The 15,011-nt window shown below is 39.2% G+C and overlaps 1 protein-coding gene across 2 annotated transcripts in view; it reads right to left on the bottom strand.

The window, feature by feature from the left end:
• LOC150094725 (E3 SUMO-protein ligase NSE2-like) overlaps positions 1-15,011 on the bottom strand; it is a 114,078-nt gene that overhangs the window by 88,399 nt on the left and 10,668 nt on the right. The gene's annotated exons all lie outside the window — the stretch shown is intronic.

The following is a 15,011-nucleotide window of genomic DNA, read 5'->3' as shown; positions in this document are numbered from 1 at the left end:
TAATTTCTGAAATGGATTGAAGCCTGAATTAAAAAGATTTCTTTTAATACAAACAAGAGATTACCGGTATTAAAAGAGCTCTTGAACGTACTCAAAAGAGAAGAATCATTTATTCAGAGTTTGTGTCCAAACATAGCTAAATCTGTGAATGTAGTTGATGAATCAAGTTTTTCTATGCTATGTAAATCCAGAGTTCATTCTTATGCTAGTTCTAACGGCGTGGCTATTGAAATAATGAAATAATAATAAGCAATTTTGAAAAACAAACATGAATTAGAAAAGGGAATAACTGATAACATGTTAGTTGTTTCAAAAAGACAGAGGATGAAATTTTGAAGTCAATTTCAGAACTTCAGTTACTTCTTGTGACAAGAAAAATGTAAATAGTGTTAATGAGAAAATAACACTATATGGAAGTCAAACAGGTAGAATTAAAACTGTTGAATGCTTCCGTATTGCTTACTAATTTCAAACAGAAATTAGTAAGCAATATACATGCACAAAAATTAACAATGCAGTATCTACATATAAACAAAATTATGGCAAAAGTTACAGCAATACACAAGGTCAAAAGCTATAGCAGTACATAGTCAAAGACAAAGACCACTAGTAAACAATATGAATACAAAAACCAAGCCAAGCAATGCAGTATCTACATTACACAAGGTCAGAAGCTACCTACAACAGTGCATAATAGTCAAATATAAACCAGTAAATAATGTGCATGTACAAATGTGAAGTTAAACAATGCAGTATCTAATATAAATAAAATTGCACCAAAGGTTACAGCAGTACATAAATAGTCAAAGAGAAATAAGTAAATAATATGCATATACAAAAATTAAGTTAAGCAATGTAGTATCTACATATAAACAAAATTAAAGTCAAATGTGTTTGTACAAATTAATTCTTTGTGGAAGGTTAAAAAAATCATGCAATCTGTCTGAGTCTGATAACATCTGCCTGAGTGTATATGGCTTGGGTTGATAGGTAAAAATTTCATTCCTTTCTCGTTTAAGGTGCTGGCACTCCACCAAACTGACAAATAGTAAGATTAGTATTACATTTTTTACACATGGGGATCATCAGCCCTCAGTAAATAAGAATGTGCAAGATGACTGTAACCTATGCAGAGCCTAGCAAGAACAATGCGGAAAGAGAAGACGCTTTCTGCATTGAACTAGAATGCCAATGCTTCCTGTCATGATGACTGTCATTCAGCAATTGGCTTTGATCTTATAAACTGTCTGTAGTCTGTATATGGTTGTCAAACAGTATGTGAAGAAAGTATGAGCTGATCTAGTAGCTTCATCTGCAGTCTCATTTCCCTAAATTCTGATGTGGCTGGGGATCCTGGTTGGCCAAACGGTTAGCATATCCGCTTTCCAGCCAAAAGGCTGTGGGTTCAAATCCCGCCATGGGCATGGATGTTTGTGATTGTCTGTGGAAATACTAGTGGTCGTGGCAAGTGGTAGATAGCGTGTAGGTGCGGTTAGTTGTAATTAGTAGAGACAGAGAGATGTAGAGTAGGTGTCCTCCCTCAATGAGTCTTTAGACTCCCTGAAGGTGTCATGTAATAATAATAACACAGTCCAACACAATTTTTGCTGATTATGATCTGACATTTGTTTTTTTACTAATTTTGGTGCGCTGATTTCAAATATCAAATCAATTTTTCTCTAGCACGTCAGGATTTTCCTCTATGGCATTTTCTTTTTGCTAATTTGTAAGTTTTTGATAGTTTTAAGGAGGCAGTACTATTTAGAGGATCAAAAAAATCGATTTTTTAATATTATTTTCTGAAAGTATGTACTTTTAAAAATCTGTTCCTAACTTTTTATCAAGAAATTCGAAAAATTTCCGAAGATATAGCCTATTATTCAAAGCGGTGCGCAGATCAGAATCGGAGCACTCACTGCTCTCGCTTGTTAGTAAACGAATAAATGCGTAAGAACCTGCAACAGCACATACTGGCGCTTTGAATGTGAGAGAGGCCAATAATTAAATACATAACTACTTAACAATATTCATTAAAAATTACAAGAATATTTATAAAAAAATAACAATTTTACTTACACGAGTTTCAGGGAATAAATTTTTGTTTGTAGCAATTTCTGCTGTGTGTTCTGTTTTGGCAATCCCTTTGAATACTCCAACAGTAGTCGGCCATCATGTGAGAATCCCATCTTCCTTGGTACCGATCTTCCATAGTTTTTAAGTCTTGATGAAATCTTTCGCCTAGTTAATCGCTTACAGCACCTAAATTCTCCGGAAATCTATCAAGATGACTGTATAGGAAATGAAGCTTTATGCTCATGTTGCAACCTAGGCGCTGGAAATTTTCAAGCATTGTTTCCACTAGATCTTTGTAATTGCACGCTTTTTTGTTTCCAAGAAAATTATTCGCAACCATCATAAATGAAGTCCAGGCCTCTTTCTCAATTTCGTTCATAGAGTTGATGAAATTTGGGTCTCTCTTTAAAGTTCTAATTTGTGGTCCATCAAATACACCGGCTTTAATTTTTTCATAACTAAGTCATGGAAATTTTTCACATATGTATTGGAAACAGTCAACTTGTAAATCTAAAGCTTTAACATACTGCTTCATAAGACCTAGTTTGATGTGTAGAAGTGGAAAAATGATTTTTTCTCTGTCGATTAAAGGTTGATTTATAACATTCTGTTCTCCAACATTTAAGGATATTCTAAGAGGCCAATGTTTCTGACTCCAGTGTTGGTTTCTAGCTCGACTATCCCAGAAGCATAGAAAACACGGAAACTTTGTATATCCTCTTTGAAAGCCAAGTAAAAAGTTCAACATTTTAAGATCCACACAGATGATCCAGTTATGGTCTGTATATTTTAATAACTTCAGAACCTTTTTAATGTCCTCATATGTTTCCTTTAAGTGGACTGAATAGCCAATAGGAATTGAGCCATATACATTCCCATCTACCACAGAGCCACACATGGATGCCCACTGACTAGCAAGCAATGACTGTGCTCAGAAGTGGAATGTCAGAGAGAGACATACTGCAACACTGGTGACCCTTGCAGGAAATCCCACAGCCTACCTGTTAGGTCATCCAGGACCATCAGTTTTGCCAAAGCAGAGACCAAATTAGTGCAGGACTACCAGGGACCCCTTTCTGGATGTCCATGGGTTGCACCACATGGCAAACACAGTGGCAGAGTGTTGGATCCCAGTGATAATGGTCTGGAAGAAAGAATAGTAAAAAAGACTTAGAAGTAGAGCAAAGAATATGGGAAGAAAAGAAAAAGAAGAAGAAAAAAGGGCCAATGCATCCATCACTAGGAGGTCCCCCTCCATTATGAACAAGTGACTCACAGGGTGGAGCCATAACCGAGAGAGGACATCTTGGATTTGAGAAATCAGTGAAAGTTGTCACATTCCATTAGGATCTAAGCATATATTCTGTCAGGAAGACAGCAAAGGATTCAACTAGTTCTGATTTTGAACCACCTGCACAGACAGATACAAAATCACTATATTCCCTTCTATGTGCTTGAAAGAGCTGCTGGTGCACAACAGGCGGTATGGAATGTTTGGATAAATTGCAGAAAGAAAAGCAGCATGGTGGTATGTATGATATGTTGTCTACCCCAATATCTTATAAGAGAGCTTTTGTTCATAGACAAAAGGGTCATCATGTGGCAGTCTGATGAGTGTTGTGCAGATTCTCCTGTAGTGGACTAAAGAAATGTTGGATCATGTGGTATTTGGTTTTCACAGTATATAACAGACAGTTGTTGATGGCTAAGGAACAAAGGTGGTTCTTTTGCATAAGAGACTAAGATCGATGAAGTTCAAAATGCTCCAACTGTAGTTCTTATGGCTTGATGGTGGACAACACCCAACCATTAAATGGTAGTGTCTCTGGCAGAGGCATAGTCTTGAAACACAATCAAATTTTTGATGTAATCAGTGCCTCCAGGTACAAATGCAAATGAAGAACATCTGTTATCTAGGGCTGGATTTATGAATAAGCTAGATAAGTTTAGGGCTTGTCTGGCTTATTACAAGGGCCACTGCCTTGGTGTCATCATCATCAGCTATTTTCTGTCCACTGATAGACAAAGACCTCCCACAAAGTGCTCCATTCATACCTATCTTTAGCCTTTCAATGCCACTGAGTTCCTGCCATCTCTTGAATCTCATCCTCCCACCATCTTTTTGGTCTTCTTGTAGTTCTATTTCATCTCTAGGATACTATTCTGATAAACTTTTTTGTTCATTTTTGAGTGTTACTTCTTGCAATATGACCTGCTCAGTGCCAACTGGATATTTTAATGGCTACTATAATGTCTCTCAGGTCTGAGCTCTGATCGAAATATTGCACTTTCTATCTAGAATGGTAATACAGAGTAATGATTTTCCATTTTCTTCTGGGTAATCTTCAACCTGCCTTCATATAGATAATGTAAAATGTAACAGTAGATAGGTGCCTCTTAAACGTTACAGCTTAGGGGAAGCAGCAACTTGAAACCAGACCCTGCTGTCAACACACCACAAGGTGGAAAAATGATGGTGTGATGGATGTTCAGCACTTTACAGCACGTCTCTCGCAACTGGCATATGTCAGGGAGGAAGCAATTATGGTTAAACATCAGTCTCAAGAACCTGGCTTCTGGTACAACTGGGATTAAAGTTTAACCTGGTCTGAGTCATGGGTCAGGATGAAGATGTCTGGCAAACATGCAAAAAACTATCTTCTGTGTGAAAATACAAACTCATCTGCAAGAGCCCATTTTGAAAGACAGTCAGTAGCTGCAGCTGTTTTTCTAAGTGTGACAGTAAAACTGAACCTTGTGGGACTTCCTCCTCTTGGATGACAGTCGTTCCTACTCTGACTTCGAAGATTCCATTGTATACAAAGTTCTTGATGAAGAGAGGGAGATTCCCCCTCTGAGATTAAACTTGTACAAGTCTTTCAATAATCCACATCTTCAAGTAGTGTTGCATGCTTTTTCCATCAAAGAACACTAATATTTGAAAGCAATGAGGTTTGTTGTTGTTGTTGTGTGTGTGTGTGGGGGGGGGGTATTCGTAAAAGGTATTCCAAGCTTTCTTTAGAGCTTCCTCAGCTGCTGTGCAATTACTGAGGAGAGGAGTTGACCATAACAGAATCAAACTCTGCTGGGGAGGACAAGATGAGCCAGTCAACTTTCTTGATTTCTATTGTGACATTTGTGATGTAGAACATGACCATCAATCAGAAAAATGCATATTATGGGGATATAAACCACATTGAAACAAGTTGGCATCAGTTTCACATTTAAAGAGTGGGAAAGGGATGGTGAGCACACAGTTAAGTTGATGACAGTTCAAGTTATTGTTAAGCATATACTCAACAACTCTTCCTCTGAAGTTAATTCAGGCACTATTCCCACAGTGTCCATTTAAATTTCCCATATTGCTGGCCTGGTTGGCCGAGTGGTTAGCATATCCACTCTCCAGACAAAAGGCTGGGGGCATGGATGTTTGCGATTGTCTGTGAAAATACTAGTGGTGGTGGGTAGTAGATGACATTAGTGGATGATGATGGTAGTTGCAGTTTGTTGTAGTTGATGGACTGAGTGGTGGAGACAGAGCTGTAGAGCAGGTGCCCTCCCTGGAGAGATCATGTAATAATAATAATAATGAGACCATTAAGATCATCCTGAGAGTTGTAGAGCATACTGTTAAGAGATCTTTGTATTAAGTAGGATTGCTAGAAGGGATATGGTTACCCATAAGGATAGTGACTCTCCTGTGGGCAGGTCGATGGGGAGTCACTATCCTTTATATAATTTATATAAAAAATATAATAAATTTATATAATAAAATGTTTTCATTTCTTCTTCATTAGCAGGATTTTCTCTTTTGGGAGCACATTTCTCCTTTATTAGGAAGAATAAATATCCAAAATGTCAAATTGGTCTCCCTTTAGGGACTAGATTTATTAATTGTTTTATTTTCTTGTGGGTAATGAAGGAATCCATGCTATATGTTTATGGGCTATCTATTAAAGGGTCTGATGCATATCTTTGTGGTACACATTCCACGGGGCTATTTCTGGCATATCCTCAGCAGTGAGCCTATATCGGTTTTTCTCTTTTATGTACTCTAGAGAAAAAACAAGCAAATCATACCATTTTGGGATGTTGTCATTATGAGAAGACATGATTGACATGCATGTTAACATCCCTACTGTTAACATGCATGTCAATCATGTTACACAGTTGCCTTCTCGGTGTAACAGGGTTTACCAGATGGTATAGTTGCTTTGTGGTGTAATGCCTCTTTGCCTCCCGATCAGTGATGCACTGTTCAGTCTTTATTTTTTGGTTCTCCTTTTTGTTCTCCCCAGCTTTATAATGCTCAGGTGTATGCTGGGCAGTTTCCCTCACTATTAGGATATTTCAATGTTCTACTTTATAGTCTTTGTTCTCATGATCTTTACTGCCACATCAGGCACAGGCTGAGACATGACAGGCAATTTAAGAACAAGCATACTTTTGATATTTAAAGCTACACAAAGGATTTGGGTTATAAACCTTAATGGGCAGCTGAGATAAACTAGCTTTGACAGATGGTGGTTTTGGTGAGTGGAAGGTAACAATGATATTGTTACCGTCAAGATAACCAGATACTGTAAGTACCTGGTGCATACATTATCTCTAAGTATGAGCATTCTCCTTATGAGTATCATTCCTTGGTCATTCAGTTCACAGCAGATCTCATCAGGAACACAGATGAAGTCAAACTCCCATATTATGTCTCCAGAAACATTTAATTTTTCAGGAGATAACCATAATTGATATCAACCTCTTCATTTAACAAACCTTGTAGAACAAAAATCATTCTAAGCATCAAGATTTTCCACACAATATGCCTTCAACACCCATCTCTTTGCTGATCTTCAATGGATCAAGGTTAGCCTGGACAAACTCCAATGCTACCAAAAACACACTTCTGTTTTATTTCTCACAGGAAAGACCTCGTCACTTCCCCCTCACAATAACCAGTTTCCCACACAAGACTGGAATTCCTCTTTTCAGGCTGACTCACACCCTCTTGACTACCCTAGCACAAATGCATAGTATTCTTAGTCTTTTCAGCCTATACTAACATTATGTAAATCACAAATTTTCCAACTGTGGAATAATATTCCCACATTTCAAACAGCAGTACACCAAACATCTCCTTAAAATACTTCTATTGAACTGGCAACAATCATTCTTCCAATTTCCTTTAAAATGGCATAAAAATGGGTAACTGTTACACTTGCTAACATTCTATTAAAATATTTTCAAAGAAATTCACCAGTATATTTAAAGAGAGACTTTTAAAATTGATTCAATGTCATGAGTGTAATATGTATGCATGCCAGAGTGTAAGGGATGCGTTTGCGGAGAGAGAATGGATGGAGACGAGGGAAAGTATGGATTTGATTTACAGGAAGTGCAATACATTATTTAGACATGAGGCAATGAATGTGAAACAGACCGAAAAGATAAAAGTTGGTGTAAATGAAAGAAAGTGAAATTGAGGGAGTAAAAGAATGCACGGATATAAAAGAGAAAGTTATCAAAAGTTAGTGATAAGGAAGGAAAAGAAAGTATGAATGAGGAAACTGAAGTACCGCATGGCAGAACAAGAGATTACGAGGCTACAAGAGTGACAGAGAGTGAAATAGTTAGAATGCAAGATTTGATGAAACAGTTGTTGAAAATGAAAAATTAAATGAAGAATATGCAGAGTGATATGAGACGTTTGGTGGAAACTAATGAAAGCATACAAAAGAATAGAATGAAAGAAAAAAAGGGTAAAAGAGGTGATAAATGACTCTAGGATAACAGCGTTAGGAGATTCCATAAGGTCTGCTATCCAGGAGAGAGAGGATCAGCAAGATAATTCATGCTTTGGACATGAGAAGGAAACGAGATATTTAGTGGTTGTTGTGGGGACATAAGATTTAAGTAGACATTAGGAAAATGTCAGGACAAATATAAGAATGTTATTAAGGAGAGTGAAGGAAAACAGTAAAGGGGGAAAGGGTGTCAGTAAGTTGCCGAGAACGACAATGATGAGTTGAGATGTAGAGCTGGAATCATGAATCATATGCTAGCCGAGCTGTGTGAGAAGGGAGTACAGTTTATGGATGAATGGCATGTGTTTGAGAGAAGAATTGAATTATACAGGTGTGATGGGTTGCATTTAAAAGGCTTTGGAGTGAGTGTACTGGAGAAAGCGTTGCTAGATGGAAGTACAGTATGTACTACATGCAAGAGATCCAAAAGTAAGAGATGAAATGAAAGATTAGAAGAGTGGTATTGAAGAGACAGAAGTGCTTGGTAGTGGAAATGATTGCAGTGTGAGAGAAGGAGAGAGAACAGGAATGCAAGATGAACAGGGAGAGTGGATGGTGAAAGTAGTGAATGTGTGTATGGAGATGGAGTATATTGCAATGTGGATGAAGCTGAGACTGAGCAGATATATGTGGTAAATGGTGATAAAGATGATTGGGCAAGAGCAGGTGTGGTGGAGAAATCATGATGAATCAGTGGCTTGGATAGGACTGGTTATTAGACATAAAAATGTACTGCTGTGTTTGTTTACAAATGCTAGAAGGGAGACATGGCATAGGGAGAGTGGATGGAGAAAGTAGCGAATGTGTGTATGGAGATGGAGTATATTGCAATGTGGGTGAAGTTGAGACTGAGCAGATATATGTGGTAAGTGGTGATAAAGGTGATTGGGAAAGGGCAGGTGTGGTGGAAAAATCATAATGAATCAGTGGCTTGGATAGGACAGACATAAAAATGAACTGCTGTGTTTGTTTACAAATGACAGAAGTATCAGAACCAAGAGAGATGAAATGGTTTCAGTGATTGAGTTTATTCACCCCAAAATCATTGGAATAAGTAAAACATGGTGGAATGAAGATATAGTAACGGGAATAAGAAACGGAAGAATACAGTATTTTTCACAAGGATAGAAAGGGCAAGAAGGGGAGGGGGGAATGCTGCTGATGATAGTGGAGGAATTAAGTATACATAAGGTAGACATGAAAGAGGGAAATAGTGGCACTGGTTATCAGGCAGTGTGATGTAACGTGGAAGATGACACCATATTTAGTTGGAAGTTGCTATAGGCAGGTGATGTGGAGGGTGGTGATGAAGAAATGTATAAACAACTTGGATTAGTGAACAAAGAAAGGGTAAATATTATGGATGATTTTAGTTATGGCAGTATAGATTGGAATGAAGAGATAGCACTTGGAAATAAGGAAAATGAATTTCTTCAGTTCTTGAGAGAAACTATCTCAGGCAGCATGTAAAGGAGGGTATGTTAGGATTGAGAGTTCTAGATCTGATCATTTCAGAGGATGTAATTGTGAGAGGGATTTTTCAATTTTCTCCAGTTGGTGATTATGAAGTGTCCGCGCAGTTAGTCTAGTGGCTTTGCGCTTCGCAACCATATGCCTGGGGAAGGAGTGTCCTAGGTTCGATTCCCGTCGGAGACGTGAAGAGCTGAAGGATCTTCCTCAGCCATAGCCAAGTTAGCCGGTCTTGGGCGCGGGCAGTAGGGTTTTTTTCGCCAGTTTATCTGGTGTTTTTCATCCCGCAAGCAGGCAAACCAGACCCTTGAACACACAGGGATACAGCCAAGAATACCTTGAGGCATAGGAGTGACCATTCTATCCTCGTATTTCGGTTACGAAATCCAAGCATGCTTGGAAGGTTGTGGGCCTTAAAGGCCTGTTAAAGCCATTGGGATAGAATAGGATAGGTGATTATGAAGTGATCACCTGGGTTGTGGCTAGTCATATGCAAACTTTTGTGAGGAAAGGATATATGTGGAATTATAAGGCTGGTGATTATGTCAAGCTTAGGAGACAGCTTGGAGCACTAACATGGAATGAGGAGTTGAGTGGTAAGTAAATATATGCTGCATGGGAACTGACAAGGAAATACATAACAGCATCAATGTGTGAATGTATTCTGAAAGCCAAAAGGCTGAATAAGGTAAGTGTAAAATGGACGAATGAGAGACTTAAGCACGAAATCTGAAAAAAGAAGGTACTTTGGAGGAAGTACAGATGAATAATGGTAATAATCAGCTCCATGTAAAGAATAAAGAACAAGCCAGGAGAGTGACTCAGTGAGGAAAACAAAAGTGCAGTATGAGAGAAATTGGCAAATCAAGTGAAGAAAAACCCTAGTGTTTTTTAGATATGTGGTAAGTAGAAGGAAGAATGGATAAAAATGGTGGAATGGTTACTGCTACAGAAGACATTGTTGAGGTATTCAGTGATAAATTTATAAGGGTGGTTTCATCCTGATCAGAGTGGAATCATGAGGAACTTAAGAGAACATACGAGAGGATGGTTTAATCGTAAATGAGCAGGAGGTATTTGAGGAAATAAATAACCTTGATGTCAACAAATCTTCCTCAAGTTGGAGAGAGAGTGACTATGTGGTTTTGACTTGGAAGATGAATAGACATGCAGGAATATCAAAGAGAAGGAAATATACATGGAATTATAAGGCAGGTGATTATAATAGCCTTAGATATCAACTTGGGGCAGTTCCATGGAGGGAGGAATTGGAAGGACGAGATATCATTAGTGCTTGGGAAATTGTAAAGGAATATTTGTTAGCAGAAATAGTAAGTTGTATTCCACAAATGAAGAAGAGGACACAATTTGGTGAAAAGTGGATGACAAAAAATATCAAACAGAAACTGCAGGTGAAAAAGAGATTATGGAAGAGATACAAAGAGAGGGGTAGAGACCAGATGTATGAAGAATATAAGACACAGGCCAGGAGAGTGACTAGTATGGTAAGGAAGGCAAAACTGGAATATGAGAAGAGATTGGCCCTAAGATCCAAAGAAAATCCTAGGGAAATTTTTAGCTATGTAGCCAATAGGAGGAGAAATGATTGTGGAAAAATGACATTGTGGGATAAAAATGGGGATAGAGTGACTGATGCAGAGGACATAGTGGAGTTGTTCAATGAACACTTTATTGGAGGATTTCATCATGGAGAAGTAAGTTTTAATACTAGAGAGACAGGACAGGTTCGAGGTTTAAAGGTACACGAGGAGTGTGCGTTTCAAATGCCAAGCACTCTGATGTCAATAAAGCTGTGGGACTGGATGGAATTTCGGCATGGGTTTTGAGAGAATGTGCTAAAGAACTGACAGCTCCCTTGGCATGGCTTTTCAATGAATGTCTTAATACAGGAAAGGGTACCCAAGGAATCAAAGGAAGAAAGGAAGGTAAGATAGTGCCATTGCATAAGGACAGTAGCAGACTGGAAGTGTCTAATTATAGACCAGTTTGTGTTTCATCAGTAGTTAAGATCTTGGAGAAATTAGTAAGGGACCATATACAGCATTGGGCAGATGAGGCATTATCTGTGAGAGTCAACATAGATTTGTTAAGGGGTGCTCTTGCTTTAATAATATGAATTCCTTTTATAATAATGTAACAAGAGTGGTTGATGAGGGAAAAGCATATTCTGCCATTTTTTTGGATTTTGCAAGACATTTGACAGGTTGTCACATGATATGCTGATATTTAAGTTGCAGAACATGGGTTTAGATGTCAGGTTAGTCAAATGGATTCAGAATTGGCTATCTGATAGGTATCAGAGAGTTGTGTATGGTGGGACAATTTTAAGGAGACAGAAGGTTACAAGAGGGATCCCATAGAACTCAATTTTTTTTTTTAATGTTGAGCCCATAAACGAGAGGTGGTAGATCAACTTATAGTACATTAGTGCCGTGTATGGGTTGGGAAAGAAGGTACTTGTTCACATTGGATTTGAATGATTGTATATTGTATTCCTTAGGGAACACACCAAGGAGGACTGTTCCATAGCATAGCAGTTGCAAGAATGAAGGAGGAGGAGAAGAGACTTGTTCTGTGGGTTTCAAGCAGCACTGTGTAGGGATGTTGAGCAACAGCTGCCCGTGTTCCAACGAGCTTAGTACTAAGTGGGGGAATTATTGATGCTATTTCGGATGAACATTTTCCATGAAAATATTTGTAGGAGACACATAGTACAGAGACCAATCGCCTGTGTGTAAGTGGGGGGAGTGAGTTGGTAAGAGATGGGTCATTAATAAGTGATTGCTCTCCTCTGTATTGAGTCAAGCATTTTGAGGGAGCTATTGGGGACTCCACCCCATATGTGGGAGCAGTATTCGATGGTTGGTGGATTTGCAATTTGTATAAGGTTTAACAGCTGTTCAGGGGTGAAGTAACGTCTTGAGTGAAAGAGAAATCCTAGTTTTTTAGAAGCTGAGGATGTAATGGTTGTTATGTGTTTATGCCAGGAGAGGCTTGATGTCAGGGTAATTCCAAGAAGAGACATCTCAGATTGTCTGGATATTTGGGTGTTGTCAAAAAGTAATACCGGGAGAAAATGATTCTTTTTTTTTTATGAGAAATGAGACTGTACTGGGTTTTATTTGCATTGAAATTGACTAGGTTATCTGAACCCCATTGGAGGATGGCTTGGAGGTCTGAATTGAAGGCAGCGGTGGTTGCTGTTCTGTAGGGTGAGGTGAGCTGTGTGGAGTAAGGTTTATTAAAAGTGAGGAGTGCAATGTGCTGTCATCTGCAAAACTGTGTATTGGGTTGGAGGAAAGGTGAAGCAGGTCATTGATATATATAGTAGGAAGAGGGTTCAAGAGAGGACAAAACCATGAGGAACCCCAGTATTGAATGGCAAGAGGATAAGGAGCCAACCACCACCACCACCACCACACAGTGTGCATCCAGACAGAAAGCTGGCAATCCTTGAGAGATAGACCTAATGATGGCAGCTTGTTTAGTAAGCCCTTGTGCCAGACCCGGTCAAGTGTAAATGCTTGAGATTCGGCAAACTTCTCCATGGCATTTGTCCAGAGATGGGTGACATATGCGAGCAGATCTCCTGTTGATCGGCAGAGACAGAATCCATACTTGTGGTCATTTATTAGACAGGTAGCTTTGAGGTAACGCAGGAGTTAGGAATTGATGATTCTTTCCATTACTTTAGACAGGGCTGAGGTGAGCGAGAAGGGGCGGTAGTTAGATGGCAGTGACTTGTCGCCCTTCTTGGGAATGGTTGAATATAAGCCAATTTCCAGGCTGTGGGATAGATACCAGTGGAGTAAGACAGTATATATAAGTGACATAAGACAGGAGACAGTTCTGGTGTGCAAACCTTCAGGACAATTGTAGGAATGCCATCAGTGCCGGGAGACTTTTTTTTTTTTTGTCTAATTTGGACAGTATTTTGCTAATCTCTTTCTGGCAAAAGGATATAGTAGTGGGCATTGTATGTTGGGCATCGGGAATGGTTGGGGACATTCGCCATTGCCAATTATGAGTGCACTGGAAGCAAAGTGTGAGGACAGGAGATTGGCCTTTTCTGTAGGTGATGATCTTGGTAGGATAGAGGTGGGAATAGTGTTGGGCAGAAGTTACGACCGATTGCTTTGGCGAGGGACCAAAAGGTTCAGCTGCCATTTGGACAGGCTGCTAATTTTCTGCTTTTTGCTCTTTCAAACTCTGGTTTGGAAGCATTTATTTTTATTTTATTATTTTTTGCATTCATTTCGGGCTTGGGTATAAGCTCTAAAGGAGGATGGGGGTTCTTGATTTGAGCCCGTAATGGTATGTTTGGTTTTCCATTTGTACAGCCTTAGTGCACCTTTTGTTAGAGAATGTCAGGTCAGAGTACTGTGGGGAATGTATGATTCCATGCCAGTGAGGATTATGACATTGGTTATGAGTTCGATGCATATGTTTGGCTTGGAAGTAATAGTCTACAAATGGGAATGAGGCATAGAAGTTGCGGAGGCTGTCCCAGGCACTGTTATAATGCCAAACTACTCTTCAATGGGAGTGGCTGTGTAAGCTTGTTGCATGGGGGAGGAGATGAGCACTAGGTTGTGGTCAGAATTGCCTAGCAGGCTTTCTACATTCACAGTGTACTTGGAAGGGTCATTGGTCAGGAAGAGGTCTAGGGTATTTGGAGAGTGGTTTGGGTTATCAGGTATTCTGGTTAACATATGAACTAGTTGTGGTAGGTCACTGATGATGGCGAATGTTTCAGCATCTCTGCCTGTAAGATTTGTACAGCTGGAGAAGGAAAGTCAGTTGGTGTTGTGGACATTAAAATCTCCTAGGAGAATGATTTTGCTGTTGGGAAAGTGGGAATGGAGAAAGACAATTTTTAACAAGAGGAAATTGAAGAGCTCAGAGTGGTTGGTTGCATTAGGAGAGGGATAGAGACAGCATAAGAATTTGACTCATTTTTGGGTAGGGATATTTCCATCAAATGAAGGTCAAAGTTGGGCGATTCTAGGTTGGGTGCTCTCTGGCAAGGTATGTTAGAGCAGATGTATGCACAGATGCCACCCTTGGACCGAAAGGATTAAAGAGTAGTTTGGAAAGTTAAGGTGAATAGTGCTGGAGGGAGGTGAGATTTGAGTTTCTACCAGAAAGAGTAGGTGGGGTTTGGTAGACTGCAGGTGGTAGTGGACACTATTAAGGTTGGAGTTTAGGCCATGGATGTTGGTGAAGTGGAATTGTAGGGTTTTGTGATTCATATGTTTCACCCCAGCAGTCTTGCATATTTCCTATGCAGTGCCTGCATCATGGTAGCATCACTCGGTATTTGCACAAATTTAGCTTGCCTGTAGTCGATGGTCCAGCTGTAGTCACCATTTCGACATTTTTCTGCAAGTTGTCTTCAAAGCTGGCATCCTTGTTCTCTTTGTGCAAATGATTAATCTGATTGAGCATGTATGCATGATTGTGGACAAATGTCTTTGAACTTGTTTATGATCGCTGTTATTAATTTTGATGTGCTTGTTGCAAGTCACTCTTACGAGGTGTGGAAAGTTCTTTTGTTTTGTTTATGTCCTTTCTTTTGTTGATGGTCTGAAATGATGGCGCCTGAATATTTTTAGGATTGATGTCACATTCTTCTGCTAATTTGAT

Source organism: Typopeltis vanoorti, chromosome 21 (genome assembly GCF_054136105.1).
Source record: "Typopeltis vanoorti isolate ZY-2024b chromosome 21, IOZ_Tvanoo_1.0, whole genome shotgun sequence".
Lineage (NCBI taxonomy): Eukaryota > Metazoa > Arthropoda > Arachnida > Uropygi > Thelyphonidae > Typopeltis > Typopeltis vanoorti.
The sequence above is the reverse complement of the archived record's forward strand: the minus strand, read 5'-3'. Positions and strand labels throughout refer to the sequence as shown.